The sequence below is a fragment of the Zootermopsis nevadensis genome, unplaced genomic scaffold, assembly GCF_977971745.1.
Source record: "Zootermopsis nevadensis isolate Lab colony 2312 unplaced genomic scaffold, Znev_1.0 Znev_ptg000024l, whole genome shotgun sequence".
Lineage (NCBI taxonomy): Eukaryota > Metazoa > Arthropoda > Insecta > Blattodea > Termopsidae > Zootermopsis > Zootermopsis nevadensis.
In genome coordinates, this window is record NW_028259156.1 from 5,133,237 (window position 1) to 5,155,150 (window position 21,914).

At 38.9% G+C, this 21,914-nt stretch overlaps 1 protein-coding gene across 4 annotated transcripts in view; it reads right to left on the bottom strand.

Annotated features, from left to right (window-relative positions):
- Positions 1-21,296, bottom strand: part of LOC110833632 (CD151 antigen) — a 37,349-nt gene extending 16,053 nt beyond the window's left edge. For 2 of the 4 annotated variants that reach the window (XM_022071934.2, XM_022071936.2), the window contains exons 1-2: positions 21,144-21,296; positions 11,469-11,617 (exon numbers count right to left, since the gene is read on the bottom strand). The gene's annotated coding sequence lies outside the window, so the exon portion shown is untranslated. Of the gene's footprint in view, positions 1-1,840; positions 1,931-11,468; positions 11,618-21,143 lie in introns of those variants that run through there. The other 2 variants (XM_022071935.2, XM_022071938.2) reach the window with 2 other exon arrangements.
- Between the last annotated feature and the right edge of the window lie 618 nt (positions 21,297-21,914).

The following is a 21,914-nucleotide window of genomic DNA, read 5'->3' on the forward strand; positions in this document are numbered from 1 at the left end:
GCGAAAATATCTATTTCTAAATGGTAAAATCTAGTTACAATGGCCTGTCAAAGCTAATATCGAAAAACTGCAATAAAAGAGATTCGTAGTTTAGAGATCGTACTGAAAGAATTTTATAACATCAAGTAAAGCGAACTCTGGTCATTAATAATGAATACAATAACATCCATTAATCAACAGACTCTTTTAAAATCTTTGATGTCACGGACCGTTTACACTTCATGGACTGACTTTCACTCACGTTTACTCAGACCATTCAGAAAGTTGAATACGGCCGACAACTTTTCTCTTCCTATATCTTCACGATAAATATCTCGACAATGACAGACACAAGAAATTTTGGGTGAAAAAAAGAACAGATAATAATATTCATCACACAATAACTGCATTTGTAAACTCAATTCAAATTAAACCGAATTGAATTTCCACTGTCTAGTACTATATCCACAGTCGGCACTTATACAAGTAGGCGTATTAGCACGGAGTTAAAGTCAATACTAAAACACGCATGTGTATTAGACATTTCAACTTCAAACCCAACATGCTACAAGTTCGGTTACAGGTTCTTTCAACAAGCGAACATACTACGCTTAAGCCCCTAAGGCTGTCGACAGTAACAACCTTTCAGATGCCTGTAAGAAGGAATATTGCGGCCTGTTGAAGTTTACCGACGTTTATGAGGTACTTACGGCCTCCATCATAAAAGCGATCATCTTCCTGATGATGGAGGCAGCAAGCACGTCTGAAACATCGGTAAAAAATTCTACCAGACGACACAGCGAAACATCCCACAAAAGAGTCATCTCAACATTCGCTGAAACCTCACCTAGTAAGACCCTCCAGTAGGCTTACAGTTTCTGTTTCATTAGCAAAATACTGCACTCCGGAACACAGAAATTCTCTAGAAGTTTTAAACTAAGAATCACGAACACATTCTTTCTCTGTATCACTGTCACTGTGTTGTCAATATTTTATTCTTCAAAATACTCTACCTGACCATGTTTCACTTATCATAAAACTATAATCAAATTTTGTTTTAAAATAAACTATTAATCGGTATTACTGTGCTTGTACTAAAATATAAGACTGAAATCTACATTGATAATTTAATACAAACGAATGGCAGCTAATGGAGAACTTCCGAAACAAATACGCATTCGATGAATATGTTCATGTCTAACAACACATATTTTAAAGCGGATATACCGTGATACGCTATGCAGCGTGACATCTTAGAATAAATAATCAATATGATGTGCGAACGAGTAAAAGAAATCTAAGTCGCAGGTAGAAAACTCCAAAGGTTCAACACTGCATCTCTGATTCCTGAAACCCAGTTCAAAATAATATTTCCAATTCCATTTCAGTTTTCAAAATGGACCGCTTCCAAGAGATTTTCCTTTGAAAAAAAAATCTGCATGCGTTTGTTGACTCCCACATCCCGCTTAAATGTCCAGACCACCATAAGTTCCGTGATTTAAAAATATCTATTAACAATGTTTGGATTAATAAGTTTGGCTTTTTATATTTTCCAAATTGTTGTGTCTCTAGGGTTTAAACATTTTCTTGAACTTTTTGTTATCAGATAGTACCAGATCTCCAGTGACTTCTATCAGCTAACGGTGCACTAATATCGATAAAAAAAACATTTAAATACATCGTCGAAAGCGTTCGGGAGATCCAAGTCTTGAAATTTCTGAATTTTACTATTGTCCGTCTGGACCCCTCAAAACTGGTTACATCTCCGGAAACTTCGGTTCAAATCCGATAACGCATCAAAATCGGCCATGCACTGCAGTGAATTTAATATAAGTAAGGCTGCAGTATTGATTTCACTCACCCAGTCTCGAGGCAGGTAACCTCGTGGCCACTACGAACCGTCACCACCACGTTCTGTCTTGTACAGCAAGTGAAGTCAGTGTCATATACTGAGACCTGAACTGGCTTTTCTAAAGCCGTATCTTCGTTTCTTTCATGATATTGTCACTGCCATAAAAAACATAAGTGACCAGTCTCTTCATACCTTCATCTTTCTATTTACTCTCTGCTTTTCTCTCTAGTAACAAACTTGTCGTTGTGACTTCTTAAAGTCGTGTTTCCAACCACTTTCATTTCCTCTTGTTGACCTCTGAATGTTAAATGTGAATTGAAACCAACGAGAGGGTCCAGGGTGGGTAAGTAAAATTCTGACAAGATATCCCATATAAATAATAACCCTAAGGCTGAATTTGTTAGGCGATAAATACGGACGTCAGAAGGCAGAATGCAATTTAATTATGATATACGAGGTGCGATCGGAAAGTTTAAAGACTGCGCGCGTGTATGTATGTATATATATATATATATATATATATATATATATATATATATATATAAACCCGTACACTTATCTCAGGTATTAAATTCATCCATCACCCTCGAAGTAGTTCCCCTGGGAGTGAACACAACGATCCCAGCGCCGCTGCCAAGCCTGGAAGAATCCCTGGAAATCTTTCTTTGTCAGCCTGTCAAGCACCATCTGCGATTCTGCCTGAATCTCTTCTATTGTCTCAAATCTCCTTCCCTTTAGATGAATTTTCATCTTTCGGAAGAGGAAGAAGTCACACGGAGCTTAGAAAGGAAGTTGGGGTCGGTTCTTGCAAGATCTTTGAGCTCCTGACAAACGAGAAGTCGATTCTGCTTCTGGTCCTCAGACAGGAGCCTTGGCGTCGCATGTGGAGTTCTTCCTTTAGAATCAGCTGACAGGTCCCATAGCCTATCCCAACAATGTCGCACAAGTCGTTGATGGTACGACGTCGATCTTCGTGAATGGCCTGCCGAATCTTCGTAACATTTTCGGGCGTTGTGCTCGAAGATGGTCGTCCAGAACGCTCGTCATCATCGACAGAGGTTCGGCCATTTTTAAAACGTGAATGCCACACAAAAGTTTGTGCACGACCCATTGCGGACTCCCCAAATGCTTGCTTTAGCATTTCATAGGTTTCCGTAGCCGTTTTGGCGAGTCTTTGGCAAAATTTGATGCACACGCCATTCCGAAATCGCAGGAGGGTCGGTGTAATGCACTACCAAAACGCCCGTAACTAAGAAACAAATGCTAATTCGATGATGCCGGCTGGCACACTGATTCACTATGAATGTAGGCCGGACCTCCTAGCGGCAGAAGCTCGTACTACATCCGGTTCGCCCTCTATTGACACAGTCTTGAAACTTTCCGATCGCACCTCGTAAGACGTACCAATGAATAGATATTGTCAAAAAACTTAGCAACATCGCTATCCTAGGCGACTGACAAGCGTTTCTACTGGTCGTGAGAAACTCATTTTACGCCAAGAAGTACATAACTTGAATAAAAGAAACTGCTTTGTCAATAGAACGAAATCTTATAAACACAGACTGAACGTTCATGGAACTCGTTTTATGGATTAGGCTCCGCGACTTGAACGTGAGATAAATTTTACGACCCGCTCACGAGCCAAGTATATTTTGTTGGCCCAGGGCAGGGACCGGTGGAGGGCTTTTGTTAACTCAGCGATGAACCTTCGGGTTCCCTATTCCTTCTAGTTATATTTTCTGACATCGACTACAAATTATGAAGCACCTCATTTTGCTGTTTTTTTTCCATCCTGTTACTCCCTCTCTCACTGGTCCAAGCAATCTCCGAGCACCTTGTTCTTATATAACCACAAATATATGTTCTTCCCCTTATACAAAAAATACCACCCAAACATTGTAGGATACCCTATTATCCGTAATTTTTAGATAGGATACGCGAAACAAAAGATTCGGAAATGGAAGGCATCAAACATTCACCAAATTTAATCAGACTTCAATTTCTTCGTGAGTGTAATCTTGATATGTCAAAACGTTTCAACTTTTATCAAATTTTCGGAGCTGTGGTCTATAAACAATCGGATGGACTGTCTACATGACATACATATCTCTCTGGAATTTTCACTCATCCAGAAGCAATCTGTCTGTTCGGTTCGATGCAGATTCTGAACAGATTTTAATACAACAGATTTAATACGATACATGTCGTTGACAGTCCACCTTTAAAACAATAAAACAGAAACAAAGGAAGACAAATAACTATTATTTTCAAATACAGGCCTATAGTAAAAATAACATAATGGTGACGTAAAACTGTTGGTGAAGTTAGCTTGAGTTGTCACGTTTTCCTGGCGAGCAATATCGGATCATGAGTACGAACAATTTCTGTCTTTAGGACCATCTCCTTTCAAACCTTCTCTCTTTAGTCCTAAAACTTAACAAGTACTTTTCAATACCTTCAAACGTAATTAAGCACACCAGGCAGTAAATCATCATTTACCCTTCATTACGTCATTCACCGGGAAATTCATACGTCGATCTCTCTATTTCTTTAATCCTTTTCGGATCTTCACTTCCTCCTCGACTTTATCCATTATTTCTACAAGGTGCGATCGGAAAGTTTCCACACTGCGCCTATAAAAAAAAACCCGTACACTTATCTCAGGTATTAAATTCATCCATCACCCTCGAAGTAGTTCCCCTGGGAGTGAACACAACGATCCCAGCGCCGCTGCCAAGCCTGGAAGCATCCCTGGAAATCTTTCTTTGTCAGCCTGTCAAGCACCATCTGCGATTCTGCCTGAATCTCTTCTATCGTCTCAAATCTCCTTCCCTTTAGCTGAATTTTCATCTTTCGGAAGAGGAAGAAGTCACACGGCGAATAAGGAGGGTGCGGGATGACGGCCATGGTGTTTGAGGCCAAAAACTGCCGAAATTTGAGGGCGGTGTGCGCTGGCGCGTTGTCATGATGCGTCGCTTGTGGAGTTCTTCCTTTAGAATCAGCTGACAGGTCCCATAGCCTATCCCAACAATGTCGCACAAGTCGTTGATGGTACGACGTCGATCTTCGTGAATGGCCTGCCGAATCTTCGTAACATTTTCGGGCGTTGTGCTCGAAGATGGTCGTCCAGAACGCTCGTCATCATCGACAGAGGTTCGGCCATTTTTAAAACGTGAATGCCACACAAAAGTTTGTGCACGACCCATTGCGGACTCCCCAAATGCTTGCTTTAGCATTTCATAGGTTTCCGTAGCCGTTTTGGCGAGTCTTCGGCAAAATTTGATGCACACGCCATTCCGAAATCGCAGGAGGGTCGGTATAATGCACTACAAAAACGCCCGTAACTAAGAAACAAATGCTAATTCGATGATGCCGGCTGGCACACTGATTCACTATGCATGTAGGCCGCACCCCCTAAAGGCAGAAGCTCGTACTACATCCGGTTCGCCCTCTATTGACACAGTCTTGAAACTTTCCGATCGCACCTCGTATCTCATTTTTATTTGTCAATCCTATCGCCATTCTTCTCCACCTTTATCCCTTTTGTACCTTCATTTCCGTCTCTCCAAACGTGTCGTTACATCTTCGAATTCGTCAGGATCCGGGTTCAAACCTCGGCTCGAAGACCGGCTTCTTGACTGAGGTATTTCGTGCCTTTCCTCAGTTCCTCTGGACAAATGCCGGATTCGTATACCCTGAATTATACCCACACCGCTTCCTTCCACATCCTTTCCAATTCATTATTAATTAATCATCTTATTATTCCACGCTATGTATAGTACGAGCTGCTGGAAACATAGTTAAATAAACCATAACCAACGACAAAGAAGTTCTGAAACGTAATATAAAAGTTTTCCACGAGGTCTACTATCATTTAAGTAGAGTGCATGTAAGCATGAAATGTAGCAAAAGTGTTCAAAATTAAATTTTCCTCAATAAAACCCCTACTTGCTAGGTGAAGATATTCTTTATACATCCGTCCCATACGAGCAATGTAGCTAGGCATATGAACTTGGTTCGTATAACCTACGACGTATGGTGTCATATACCAGTACACATGTACTACCTGCTTTAAAACACAGTAGCCTTGCATTTTGTATTCATGGTTTTCACAAGGCACTCGGTGTAAACAGGGATTATTTAATTAAACAGAATTAACAAACTGATCTTTGTTATGGTGAAGTTTAGTGCGGTTAACCCTTTGAAGCCAAAATTCGTCTAAATAATACGTAACATTTCATTCTGTACCGATAAACACACCACGCGTAACCATTACAAAGAGCAAATAATTTCCGCTGTTTAAACCTAAAATCATACGAAACACATGTATAAACATTCAAAGTTGATTGATAATGCAGGTGGAGGCCTTTAACAAGGCCAGAGTCACGTGATTTTAGATATTCGAGGGTATTTTGCAAATAACTATGTACTGGAGGGAAATAAATTGTATGAATCCTTGGACGAAGAACCGGATACATTTGTGGATGTCACACCTCAGCTATTATGGCAAAATACATGAGACCTTAACAAGGACGACTGAAAATTCGGGTGACTGACCGTCTTGTGCAAACCGGTTAGAAAGTTCTGGTACACTCTTCATTCACTTTCATGCTAGGCCTCCTTGTGCCAGGTGAAATGTTCAACACTGATGACGTATGGTACAGCAAATGTCTCCTGCCTAATTATACAGTAAAACCCCTCTAGTTGGACACCCCTCTATATTGGACACTTTTAATTGGAACCGGCGAATATCCTATAATTTTATATGTCCACAATACCCTATATCTTAAACACCCCTTTATCCTGGAACTTGAACACCCCTTTTGTTGTAAGTTGGACAGGTTCATGCATGAATGCACTTAGCTTCAATGCTTTTATGGGAAACGTTTACAGTTAATATTTTGTTGTTTTGAATTTCTGACTGATGAATGCCTCCTCTCTGGAGGATTATCGTATGGACATTGAAGCCATCATTGGAATACAGTGAAAGTGTATAGTTATTCTTTTGTTGAACCCCTCCCTGGAGTTTTAACTTTGTCAGTACTGTGCTTGCAACTGAGTTAAACAGTGTTAACAGAAATTGGAACGGTATGCTTTCCCTCATAGTCAACCAGGAATGGTTGAAACTTTATTCGGATTGCGGCGAAAATTAGAAAGAGGATGGACAAATTCCAAGATAAAAGCAAAAAAGCAGTGTTTTGTGACGGACTTCTTTTACAAGAAATAAGTGACATCATATGTTGAGCTACTGCCATAAGTACAATTAAAAAAATACGTTCTGAACATTTAAAATTTCATTGAGGCTGGGGTGTAATGCAACCATGAGAGTGGGTTTCAAAAGATTATTATTATTGTCATTAATTCTTAATTCAAGCAAGCCTACAGTAGTTAGATTATGTAAGTAACTAGATTACATTGTCGGTAAACGTAAAGTATTGGTGCCCTTCCCGTTGAGCTTATCCATGCAAGTTTAATTTACTGAAAACAAAGTTTGTAAAAATTTAATTTAAACTTTTGATTTTTCTTATCAATAATTTCGTTTTTGGGAAGGGCTTCATAATAATTTACAATTACCACATTGTCATTACACCACAATTTGAAAGGAGGATTTTCCCCTTTCCCTCTATCCTGGACACCTCTGTAAGTTGGACACATTTTCGTGGAACCGCAAGTGTCCAAGTTAGAGAGGTTTTACTGTAGTATTGTACCTCTGCCCTAAAAATGTTCTAAGAGCAGATAAGAAGACACGAGTGATAAAATGAAGAAGGCCTTTCATGAGTTTATTTCTTCTGCTGAATTACTGTGTCAAAAGAAATAATAAAAAATAAGTAATGGAAAAACACAGACTTAATAATGTTAAAGGTATCCAATAATAGATTAATATATCATATTTAAGTTGTATTTTGTTACGATCACTGAAGTCACACTCCTATCTTCATGAAACTTTCCTAAACGGAGCAGTGGTAAAACACGATACAGGCAACTCTCGATTTACGAACGAGTTCCGTTCCAAGACGTTGTTCGTTATGTGTATCTCGCTTTGGATCCTTGACGGCATAAATTTTTAAAAATATTTTTTAAGTCACCAAATGCAGAACTACACTTGACCGTCTAAGATAACATAGGCAAAGCAAGTGATGATCCTATTATACTATAACAGGGGGAATCACCGAATTCTTTCCCACGAGAAAACATTCTACGCGGCGTGGCATGCAAACCAAAGTTTTTATACCGCCTAGATTAGTTTTATTAACCAAGAACAGTTAAGTATAATTATAATATAATAATTATTTTATAATTATTATAATAAATACATTTTTTAAAAGTTTATTTATTCAAATCTTACAATTATGTTCACTATACGTTTGACACGTCGTTTTATAAGGAACTCTATCTATTTGCGAATTAAAGAAATTTTGAATGAATTGTGACGTTCGTTATAGCGGATGTTCGTAAATCGAACGTTCGTAAACCGAGAGTTGGTTGTATTGACATGAAAATCAACTGTTCAAGTGCCACTTGTCCACCACTGCCCACTATCCACTACAGATCTCACTGACAACAATCCTTCGGTACTTCCACGCAGCTATTGAAACAACCATTTTAATAAATTTATAGTCCATTATCACCGTCCCATTTAATTCCGACAACGCAACGTAATTTCTGCAGGATGTGTCGTTAAGCAATGAAAAAAACGACAGATTTCAATTCTTCGATAGCAATTTAATTTTTGTGTATATCGCAAATTTCCGATTCTTTTCTATGGCGTTACAAGAGTAAAAAATTTCCGTCTAATTGTGTTCGTGGAAGCAGCCTTCATAACAACGGATGTTGTGATTTTTAATTAAACTGTATTCATTGTGTGTGTGATCACCGAGGTATCTTCAAACTAAGACTTCTGATTATTTCTGAAACATATACCTCGATGACATCTTACTTAATACAATACTGGCACAATGACCCTCTCAACTAATACATGAGGCCCGAGTTCTTCTTGAGAAGACAATAATCGCCTTCCACTGACACAGAAGGTTGATTGCCCTCTTCTGGTTCTTACTCCAAGTCACATAAATCCATTCCTCACCCTTACACCCTATTTAATATTAATTTTAATAATATCCTTCCATCTACGTTTACATCTTTCAAGTGTTCTTTACCTTTAAGGTTTTCCTATCAAAATCCTGAAACTACCATTCATTCTACATACCCCGCCCATATCTTCCTCCTTGTTTTATTAAGCTTCTTATCATGTACTTTCCATTATATTATTACCTCTTCCCTCTCTGCTCCAAATATTCTCTTCGGCACACTGCTCAAAAGATTCCATTAGCGTTGAAAAGTAACGTGAGTAAACGCCTGTGACGTAGGCCGCCCGGTGCGCATGTGGAAAACATTAGTCTTACGTAAAAACATATTTCTCCCACGTGTTTTTTGTTTTTCGCTGTTCGTAGTATAGTAATTCATTAACTTTGTTATTAATTTTATTAAGATAGTGTAGTTGCGTCATATTGTGATTTATTAAATTAAAATTAAATTATTTGGTTATTCCGTCAAATCACAATGTATTTAAAATAAGATAATTAAAATAATTAAAATATCATTCTGTGTTCCATATCGAATAATCGATTTACAATTGGAACAGTTACAACATGTTTCGGTTTTATTAAACCATCATCAGGTGTAAAATTATATTAAATTTAAAACTCAATTACCATTTTTTACAATTTTTCGTAGTGTAGTTTTTTGGAGGTCGTGTCCAGATATTTTCATATAATGGATCAACTTTATTGTTTGAAGTGATGCTTTTGATGTTTACATCGGTCAGAGATGAAATAGTAGACAACACAGTTGTGTCTGGAGGTGATCCAGAAGTATTACCGTATCCGATCAAGGTTTAATACTGAATCGATTATTCGATATGGAACACAGAATGATATTTTAATTATTTTAATTATCTTATTTTAAATACATTGTGATTTGACGGAATAACCAAATAATTTAATTTAAATTAATTTTATTGTTCATTGTTTTTTAGTATTAATGAATTGAATTATTATATTACTTAGGCATATTATTTAGCCCATTTACTTGTGAATTAAAACTCAATAAATGAATTGAATTATTATTAATGTGGTACATTTATATATTTAGTTTCATTTGTTTGATTTTATATTTGTAATGTTTTACTTTTGTTATTATTATATTTTATTCTGTACTGTTGTCAGTGCTTGACTGTTATTGGCCTTATCTGGCTGTTGTCAATCACTTAAATAAATGAAATTAATTGAATTATAATTATTTTATAATAGTTATGGTGCTATTATACCGCCAGAACTACGTATCGTTCGTTTCCATCATTATCAGCACGAGGACTACGTGTTACGGTCTGCTAGTAACGCAACACGCGACTTCCCAGTCACAATGACACATGCATTTTACTTAATTCTCGCGGGGACTATACAAATAACATTTGCGGAAGTGTAATTTATATCCTGCAAACACTGCCAATATGTAGAATGCGAAATCCACCCATCCGAGGCTTCGTCTGAGGGCGAGCGGTAGCAACGGAATACTTAGTAGCAGCAAATTAACACCAGGTACAGCAGGTTTCTAGAGAGGAGGACCTGTCCCTGTTAGCCTACATGCGACTACAAGGCCTGAATATCAATAGGAAACTTCTTCACAACACGTTCGTAATTGGTTCTGTCGGACACCTAACTGTTGTGTGGAGTTGATGGCCACTCGTCTAACACAGATCGGAACGAAAATGTTTTTGCGTGCAGCAATTACTGTAGATAGATAATTTAAAACGTTTTAAAACTTGGGAATATTTGGAAATAATTGAGGTTGACTATGAAATTTGGTTTAAAAAAATAAAGTAATGTTAACATTGCTATGAGGTTCGTTTATTTAACGGTACTTCCATCAGAATGGATGTAGAAGGAACTGTCGGTGGTCTAATTCAAAGAATTAGCCTAATATTTGTCTGATAAGACCTCTAATCACTCGACCGCTTAGTCTGGATTATGCAGTTCATCGTCTACTTTTTAATACGCTAAGATTAAGACGGATGTGTATAAGTAGAAAGGTAGGTTAAAGCCAAGCACTGTGAAAGCATTCCTCCACGCACTTTACTTTGGCACTAAATTGAGGTCAATTATCAGCTTCACGCTCCGGCGGCTTTACGACCGAACAAGGAGCCCTCAGTACACACTGGATAGGCCATGTCGGGTACACACCTTTCACGATGTGTATTGAGTAAATATAAGCACGGATAATGTTTTGGTGCGAATAATGATAATCCTTGTTAATAATTCCAAATTCTTCAAGTATCTATCTTCACAGAAATTAGAACCTCAAACCTCACAAGTAGCATTGCACACATCAACAAGGTTTGTAAACAAAACAGTAAAGAAATTAACACTAATTTATAAAAACCACAATTAATCCAACATTTACAAACACCCTGTTCCTTGCGTGACGATCAAATACACGTAAACAAACACCAACAACGCAAATCACTATTTTAGTAGCTTGAAACTTGGGGATGAAAATGTGGAAAAGTACCGTAAGAATGACGTAAAACACTCAGATATAAAAACACAGACAAGTTGGGTGAAGTTGCGTTGGACTTTACCTGGCGGAAACTGTGCTTGACAGCCTGACGTGGACACCGCGCGTTGTCCACTGCAGCCGCTAACCATCACCACAGTCCACAGAACACTGGCGACCGTCATCCCATTCATGACATCACACATGGCCACTCCTTCATATACGCGCAGTTCCCTGACAATACAGAAAATGAACATCAGAGCATACACTAGGTGCTGACGTTGGGTTTTATGACTGAGAGACAGACGAGACGCATTTGTTACTGCAAAAACACTTCAACACGCATACAAAAGCTGTAAAGGTATTTATTTAATGGTTCCGACTATGAAGACACAGGATTCGAAAAAAAAATACACAAAACAAAAGAGTAGGTGATGGCGTATCTGTCTCTGCAAACACGTGTTAAAAATCGGCGTTAAGAAGAGTCTATTACATTAGGGTGGAACTGCTTGTGATTTAACTTTTGTATCGTTGTAGGTTATTGTTCTAGGGTTGCGTTTTAAATGGTACCATAACACTTAACAACTTTTATTACTTGTAAGACTTGAGGTTCTCACAGCGGTGAGTATGAAGATTTCCGTCTTCTGGGTTGTTGCGCTGTGTAGTATGGTCGATGTTTACCAACGTTTCAGAGGTCATACTGCCTCCGTCATCAGGGCGATGAAGATTTCTATCTTCTGGGTTGTTGCACTGTGTAGTCTGGTCGATGTTAACCAACGTTTCAGAGGTCATACTGCCTCCATCTTCAGGGCGATGAAGATTTCTATCTTCTGGGTTGTTGCGCTGTGTAGTCTGGTCGATGTTAACCAACGTTTCAGAGGTCATACTGCCTCCGTCATCAGAGTATGAAGATTTCTGTCTTCTGGGTTGCGCTGTGTAGTCTGGTCGATGTTAACCAACGTTTCAGAGGTCATACTGCCTCCATCTTCAGGGCGATGAAGATTTCTGTCTTCTGGGTTGTTGCGCTGTGTAGTCTGGTCGATGTTAACCAACGTTTCAGAGGTCATACTGCCTCCATCATCAGGGCGATGAAGATTCCTATCTTCTGGGTTGTTGTGCTGTGTAGTCTGGTCGATGTTAACCAACGTTTCAGAGGTCATACTGCCTCCATCTTCAGGGCGATAAAGATTTCTGTCTTCTGGGTTGTTGCGCTGTGTAGTCTGGTCGATGTTTACCAACGTTTCAGAGGTCATACTGCCTCCGTCATCGCCCTGATGACGGAGGCAGTATGACCTCTGAAACGTTGGTTAACATCGACCAGACTACACAGCGCAACAACCCAGAAGACGAAAATCTTCAACTTTTATTACTTGTTTACCGGCGGAAATATTTCACAGCGTGTTCCATTTACTAAATTCTGGTCCACAACACATATATACAACTGCTATTATATGATATCTGTTTAGCAAATCAAATAGGACAATCCTTTCATTGTGTATTTTAAACGCTATTTCCCGTTGCATCGATAGTGTTCATGGCGACTTAACAAACTCTGCCTTATTGACGTGACAGTTAGCTACGCTGCTATACGGTACTGTACACGAAACCACTCTTTGCCGTCTCTGTCCCCCTCTACAACGATGATGAAGATCATCAGGGCGATGATGGAGGCGGTAATTACCACTGAAATATCAGTAAATGTCTGAGAGACTGCACGGCGCAAGATCCCAGAAGACGGTCGACTTCATATTCGTCGCAGTGTGAATCTGGCATCTTCAAGCGACTGTGGTATTTTCGAATCGTACAGAATCGCAAACCCGCACATTTTGGAAATTTCTTTTTACGTTGGGGAATTATTAGCCCCCGTCCAAAAAGTAAACTGGATAACCACGTTCAAGTGTCTATGTAGTATTTAATGAGATGAAAATAATATTATACATACAGAGTTGGACAGAATTGGACAAGAAATTGTCATGGTCCATTTAAAGACACTATTTTGGCATCTTCCTGGAAGGACTGAGCAAAAGTACAGAATACAGACTGTAGGGGCCGTGATTCCAACAGGGGAACGTCAGAGCACAAGTCGGGCATAACAGTCCTGTAAATCTTCAAAACAGTGCAGGAATAATCAATTGTCCTGTTGTTGCTCTGAGTTTGCGGAAGGAACAAAAGAGATACTCAGCACAACTAACTGAGATGCTTCGAAGTAAGGTAGATAGATGGTAATAAGTCGGAAAGATTTGTACTGTTCGCCCTTCAGAGCCCTATAGTAACTATACATATCACCTGCTTTAACTTCAGAATGTATATTACGCAATAGCGTGTTCAATGGTTTGATATTTGTAATGGTGAAGTGTTGTGTTTCCTTTAGGTAGGGGCGGAATAAATAATATTTATCTTGGGCTTCAAAGGTTAATTTTTAAAATACTTCACCAACGACAAATCCGAAACTAAATCGGTGTAATGCATGTGGTACTAGACTGGTTTAACAACTGATGCACACGTCTATCGACAAACATGCAACGAAAACTAAATTATAGTATTTACCAAATGAGTTTACAAATTAAAATTTAACCATGGGATTAATCTACAACAGCATTAACAATTACATTTTAATCTTAATGTCGTTTTATAGCTCATTACTCAAAATGCGTTCTCCACTCACAACAAAACCGATTAAGCATATATATCCGTACTTTTCCACCTATGCCTCTGCAATGTGACTACAATCACATTATTTTCGCTCCAAACGAAGCACGTGTTGTGGGAAGATCGCGCGTGTATGTCCGCTTAATCGCATTTTTCAGTTTCTAAATCAATGCATATATTTGTGAATTTTGCTATGGTATACGTAGCTTATATTAAGAGCTAAATAAACCATTTAATTATTATTATTATTTAGTGTTCTGTCTGACGACAGGTCCGTATGAACAGGATCCTTCCATCCTTTTCTCGGACTGGGACCTGTTCATATACGTTCTTGGCAGATGATCCAGAAGTGGTTTGCCATTGCCTTCTTCTGTGTGTGAGTGGGGTAATTGTTGGGATGCCACGGAGGAAAACTCCGTGTTGCCTAGACCACGGCCTTGCCCAACACAAGTTACAAATTCGGGCACCGCCGGGAATCGAACCCGAGACCCAAGGATTACAAGGCCAGCGTTCTAACCGCTAGACCACCGTGGCTCAAACCATTTCATATATTTCTTTAAATACAGGCGTACATGAAACGAGATTAATAAACACATTTATAAGAAACGTTTTATTTCAAATGCGTATATATCATTCGTTAAGAATTAAAACAACTCTTAAAAATTATATTAAAACCAACAAACATATCTCATATGAACGCTGCAACAGTTTCTTACAACTGATATGACCAAGCATTCACCTAATCATTCAGTTTAACGCACTGTTTCTCCCCCCGGTTGATCATACGCCTCGATTATTTGACATGGTACAAATTTTGTCGTAATATAATTTGCATTTACCACTACAACTAACAGCTTACGCTAATTTGCATTCAAGCTTTAATTTGCTGTCTGAACATGTGTGTCACTCAAATGGACGCACATATTACAACTAAACCACTGTCGTAAAATGCATCTGTAGTCGTTAAGTTACATTCTCACAGAATATTCTCACCACAGCAAAGAATATCTAAATCACTTCCGGTCGACATATTCGTTATTCATGCACCACAACATGGTTGCCCCGTTAAACTACTAGTAATGTTACGTTATCTCACCATTTTGAAGATTGAAATGGGCCGGGCATGTAGCGCGCATGGATGGGACAAGAGGTGTGCACCGGGTACTGGTTGGGAAGCCTGAGGGGAAGAGACCGCTGGGGAGACCTAGACGTAGATGGGAGGATAATCTCAGGCGGGATCTATGGGAGATAGGAGTTGAAGGAAACTGGATTTTGTTGGCCCAGCACAGGGTCCGGTGAAGGGCTTTGGTTAATTCGGTGATAAACCTTCGGGTTCGGTAAGCCATCTAGTTAGTTAGTTAGTTAGTTATCTCACCATTTTTGGCAACAGAAACAAAACATCCATTGTCACAAATTAACTTCATCCTAGAAGTTCCTGACGATCTTAAACAAGGAAAGAAGATGACGTTCCAGGAATTAAAACGAGAAGCCGAGAATAGGGAAAACTGGAGAGCTCTTTTTGGGCAGAGCAATGGGCCTGTCGTAAGACAGAACACTTAATAATAATAAGAAGAAGAAGTTCCTAGTCTTATAAATTAATATGCAGGCTCTGGTAATTCACGGATGGCAACACTAGATTTAGATAAAATAAGTCACGTTTCTATAGACTGTGTAGTATTAAAAAATACGGTAGTCCATACAAATAAAAATTTAAATGATTATAATTTATTTCCTCCAAATGCAAAACCCAGTCTGCATCGTCACTTACCGTAGAAATAAACATTCATTAACACTCCAAAAACCCTATTTCAGCAAGCACAACCACTGTTTAACAAAGCAATGGTTTTACTGCATTTCAAATCGTCAGCGATCAATGTGACTGGGAAATTCGCTTTATATCCATAATGTCACGCTACGTCACCAAAAGATATATGGGAACAACACTCCCTCTATCACACACACACTTCCCCACATCAATCAAAGCCATCTACTGATCAATCTATAAAGTTAAAACCTCCTCAGCATCTTCTACCATTACTTATACGGTTCAATGGTCAAAAATTTTTCAGTATATTATATTTCACTACAACAGCATGTGTTGAAAACAAAAAAGTTTCTTATCTCGTGAACTGCAAGACTGCCTGACCGTACTTAGACAAGCACCATTCTCAGTGTTATATGAAGAGTAAGAAGTTCTTCAGGTAATAATGTTAAAGATTTCTGTCTTCTGGGTTGTTGCGCTGTGTAGTCTGGTAGATGTTTACCAACGTTTCAGAGGTCATACTGCCTCCGTCATCAGGGCGATGAAGATTTCTGTCTTCTGGGTTGTAGCGCTGTGTAGTCTGGTAGATGTTTACCAACGTTTCAGTGGTCATACTGCCTCCATCATCAGGGCGATGAAGATTTCTGTCTTCTGGGTTGTTGTGTAGTCTTGTTCGATGTTAACCAACGTTTCAGAGGTCATACTGCCTCCGTCATCAGGGCGACGGAGGCAGTATGACCTCTGAAACATCTTTTAACATCGACCAGACTACACAGCGCAATAACCCAGAAGACAGAAATCTTCATACTCACCGCTGTGAAAACCACAAATCTTAAATAATGTTAAAGTTCATGCGCAATTGCTGTGAGATCTTACTTTAATTTCGCTGTGTGATAATGACAAATGCAGACGTTAATATACACATCGGTGACGAAACGGTTTACATGTAACATGAAGAATTAAACAGGAGAATATTAATCTGTAATTAATACCAGATTGTGACTGAAAATGTAACTTGAATTACACTACTGTTTTATAACCAAGGGATAAAGCTCTACCCATGCTTACAATAATCGAAGTTTATCCTTTACTAAACAATTTACTGCATTGGTTTAAACTTCTACGAGCTGTAACAAGATCGCTGAAGTTCCTAGTGCTACGATTCTACAGCTTTTAACATTTCAAAGACCCTAGCATGGAGTATCTGAGAGAGGCATTACGCCGATAGGAATAATTTGACTGTGCATCTTTAAAGGTGACGTCACTTTAAGACGATATCTCCAATCAATGCCTACAGAACAAAGCACTGTGGCTTAGTACAAGCGACTTGTCGTAAAATGTTTGTATTTGGCAAACACGCTAAAAGTCTGGCTAATTTAATATTGGTTCACATCGATACCATACGAGGTGCTACTCTTAAAGTTCAGGGAATTTGCCCTTAAAAAAATTTCTTATCATAACTCCTAGTTTCCATCGGCTCCTTCGATGTAGTCCCCTTGGGCGTGGATACAGCGACCCCAGCGTTTTTCCCACGATTCCTTGCATCCCTGGAAGTCTTCAAGTGTGAGTGTCTTAAGCACCTCCTGCGATTCTGCCTGGATCTCCTCAATTGTGTCAAAACGACGGCCTTTCAATCGGAATTTCATTTTGAGGAACGGGGAAAAAGTCGCAGGGGGCGAGGTCAGGCTTAAAGCAAAATTTGATGCAAATTCTTTGCTCCTTAAAATCTGCCATTTACGCAGGTTTAAAAAAATCGCGGAACCACTGCAACACAACGTCACAAAAACGCTCGAAACTCAAGAACGCGGCCTCTCGCCTTCACGGTTGTCGGCACACTAATTCACAAAGGGTACTGCTCGCCCCCTCTGGCGGCGGCAGGCCATTCCACAACCGGTTCGCGCGTGGAATTAAAATTCCCCGAACTTTTGGGTAGCACCTCGTATAATACACAGTATACAAGAAACCGCAATCGAACTGTTTTCACAACGGGTCCTAAAACACACTGGTATAAAATGAAACATAAATTACGGATCCCAGTAATATCTACAACTTTTACAGTAAAGTTTTCTAGACAGCGCAGCCGTGAAAGAAACTTCAGCGTTATGGGTCGGCCCGACTTGACGGTATGAGCGTCCAGCTTTCTCCCAGAGTCCACACTAAGGAAGGAGATTCAATTTTGACTAACTGGAGTAGATTTATGGCAGAGGAAAACATTTCTGTCTATATGTAATGGTAGTGTATGTTGTGGTTAGCCATGCAACAACAGATTTGAACCCTCAGTGAAAGATGAAGTTGGAGGTTGGACGGAAATATAAACTGTTCTTATACTAACAGGGCTGTGAGAATATGAGATAAACGTTACTGACCAACGACAAGCTTTAGTGTCGTTGATGATAAATCTTCAGGATCTGCTATAAGAGAACAAACACAAAAAATTAAAATTTCGCATTTTAACAGTGAAATGTGGCAACCTAAATATGGACCCTACTTTCCCACTCTTGGCTCTGTGGGAGATATCCAAACGAAAACTGTAAAATCTTGAAAATATTACACATTTGTATAAACTGTTGGAACAAAATAATTACGCACAGTGTGTGTCTCCGCGTACTAGGTGATAACGTTAACTATGTTGCTGAGAGACATCCCACCGTTTCTGCTTATCGTTAACAAGTATGAATACCCCGTTGAAATTCAACTGGGAACATTTTCTTTCGTTATCCTTCCACCCTTTCTTCCGTGTATTCCTTTAGCATCCCCTTCGACTTATAACAATAATGACACGTCAACGTACTACGTTATTTTAACGTTTTCGCCAGTCATATTTGACTAGCTTTCAAAATCTGCCTAATGGCATAAGCCAACACTAGTAAAATACAACATTTTGCTATCCAGAGTCACTGCTAAGAACTTTGGGGCATCAATGATTGCAAACATCAACCTAGGTCTTAGATAAGACAGACTATTATGGTACATGTATCCGGCTAACTTAAGTTCGACAAATCGTAAACACGTTCTCGTAGGAACTTCTCGATATCTTGTATAACTCTTACGAGTAGACATGAAAATTCATCTTCTTTTCCCTTGTCACACAAATGTTTACATGTATTATGTTACAAATAGACCTATAACACTCTGCAGTAATAACTTCACTAAATTCGTGTTTCACAATAAACTAACACGGACAGACATAAAAAAATAACATGCAAGGTACAATATAATAGAAAACAGGATGATTTAGAGAATAAACAGGCCTATTACAAATTTATAAGGCGGCATATTGCAGTTAAATGAGGCCGATTCAGTTTAAAGTAATATCGTTAAGTAACGTGATCACAAACACCACTTCTAGACTTGAAACACGTTTTAATATCATGGAAACAACATGTAAAATGACATTAAAATCTGAGAAAGAAATGTATCATTTACCACAACCGATACCGTATAAATGCTCCCTTTGAACTACAAAGTTTTCCGTCAGGATTTACTTGAAATGGCTTTGACGTTGGCTGGGACTCGCACAAAGCGAAAAGAAAATTACGCCAACTGCAAGCCACCGGCACAACACGTGTCAAGTAAAGTAGTGTGTGTGTGTGTATTACTCAATATCTGAAACGAGGTATAATTTCTCGAAAGGTTATGTGGAGGCAAAACGTCAAATTCTGGCAGAAACCGAGTGCTGGGATAAAATTGTTAGCAGGCCTACTAAGTAATCCGGGGTTCAATACTCGGCCTGATTATTTAGTTTCCTATAAAAATTACCAATGAATTTCGAAAATCAAATACGCCAGATCAGCGCCTTAAATTATTTCTTTACGGACTACATAAATATTCATAACACTTCACAAAGTCGCCACCTATCTTACTTTAGTGGTATTAAATGCGATTACGAAGAACATTTAACATTCGACTGTCGGAACTAGTTACAACGGGGTACCACCTACTGGAAAGGTGCGTGGGTGGCCGTAGGCGAGAGTTACAGATGAGGTTCGGTTTAAAAGGTGTTCTATAAGCGAACAGAAGCTGATCTCAGCTACGCCCGACTGCACTCAGGGATGGGCCACAACTGGGACATCGCACCAGAACCATCGCTGGAGAATGCGCACAAAGGACTATGCAAGACTGGAAAGGTGTCCTCTTCGGAGAACACCAAAAATTCCAAACGGCGTTCTTTACTCCGCAATCCAACACTTTCTAACGTTATCTAGGGTTTCACCATTGAGGCCCATGACATCACATATACACAGACTGTTGTAATGGCGACATCATTGTCCCACCTCACGACTTCGCTAATGACAAAGTCCGTAGCAAATTTTATGAAAATCAGTTCAGACATTCTCGAGTAACAAAGGACATCACAGGAGAGGGGCCAAAACACACGACAGACAAACAGAGAAATGAACATGCTCATAAGGTGTTCTTCGCTGTTGCTAATGCATAAAGAACACCAAAATGTATGCCGATACATGATAAGAAGGAAAATAAAATGATCACATCATACAAAATTTTTTTACCAAGCCTCAGAACCGTGCAGACTCTTTGGCAGGGCCATGGTCCACGACAAGAACTGGTGGAGGGCTTTGGTTAATTCAGTGATAACTTCAGGTCATAACACTGGCACACTCATACTGATCTACATATCTGAGAATATTCTTTGATTGGTGAGACAAGCAACATTATGCAATACATACACTTTTAGGATGATTTGCAATTTGAAATAGACTGCTCTAACTGATAAAAGACAACCCTTTCAAACTTTCCTTTGATGTGAATAAAAGTGGTACTAAAAACTGCTCTCATATTGAACTGTTTATTATTATTTGTTCTCAAACACTTACTGCATTTGAAGAGATGTGTTATCAACTGTTTAATCCTTCATTCTGTTTACCACACTGACCACAAACACACACACGATTTTCTACATTTATTTCTATAAATGTGTCCTAGATTAGATCTGAGGTTCTCATGACAGTAAAGAGTCAATGTTGATCTTCTGGGTTGTAACATTGTGTTGGTATCTACCTATAGGTCCAGACAGAGTTACAGAAAGAAGACCAAAATCGACATATGTCCTAGATATTAAACTTTTACGGAAAACATAAAATCGTACACAAAATTCTTGCCCTTCCAACCTTGTTAACCCTAGGCAGATTATGATAACGCAGCAACTACCATCCCTTTCCATAAGCAACAGACGTTTAGGCTAAAATATTTTGATATTATATAAGTTAAAAAGCAGGATTATTCTACCTCCTGATATATACTTTAGGGCTGAAAGTCTCATGTATTCAGAAAGTTGAATTAATAAATGGCTGTATTGCCATAAGTATTTCATTGAATTTATATAATTACCTTTATCACTTTTTTGGAATACACAGCTCTGGCCGTCAGTCCAACTTGGTGCTTGGAAATTACATTTTAAGACTACGATATGACGCTTTCATCAAACACTCCCACCATACTGAATAAAACGAAATCGGTGCTAGGTGCCCAAGTCTATTAAGTAATCTGTGACAGCAACACTGGTCATAAACTCATCGGTTTAGAATACTCCACTTCTGCATTCGACCGCCAGGATGCAGCACAAACGATGTACCCTCCAAAGTCTCCTAACACAGGTTATTCAAAGACAATGTCGTATTTTAGGAGTCAGATGCCATAAAAATGTAATGACTTAATGAAAAGATATGAAGTGGCAGAGTTCGATTTTAAACTCGCCCACTAACGTATTAAAAATGATCAAGACCACCCCAATGTTTCTATAATTCGCGAAGTAATTATATGTTACTCAAATCCGAATTGTATGCCAGGCATTATCTTGCTCAAGATTTCAGTACAGCATAATAAATCAGTTATGAAAATTAACTATTTACACAGATTCATGGTCAGTCTTGACATGACCGATTATCCACTTATTGTTTCAATAAAATGTTCATATAATTATATGCATTTCAAGGTGGGGCGGATCGGAACCAGCAATCATCAATCCACATCAAATTTCCACCTGAGCCAGTTCAGTAGAGTTTACATCCTTAGAACCTCTTCTTCCAATGCCAATTTTTATATAACCAATTTTAACTTTCTCCTGTAAAATTACCTTCAAACAGATTTGCCACATTCTTT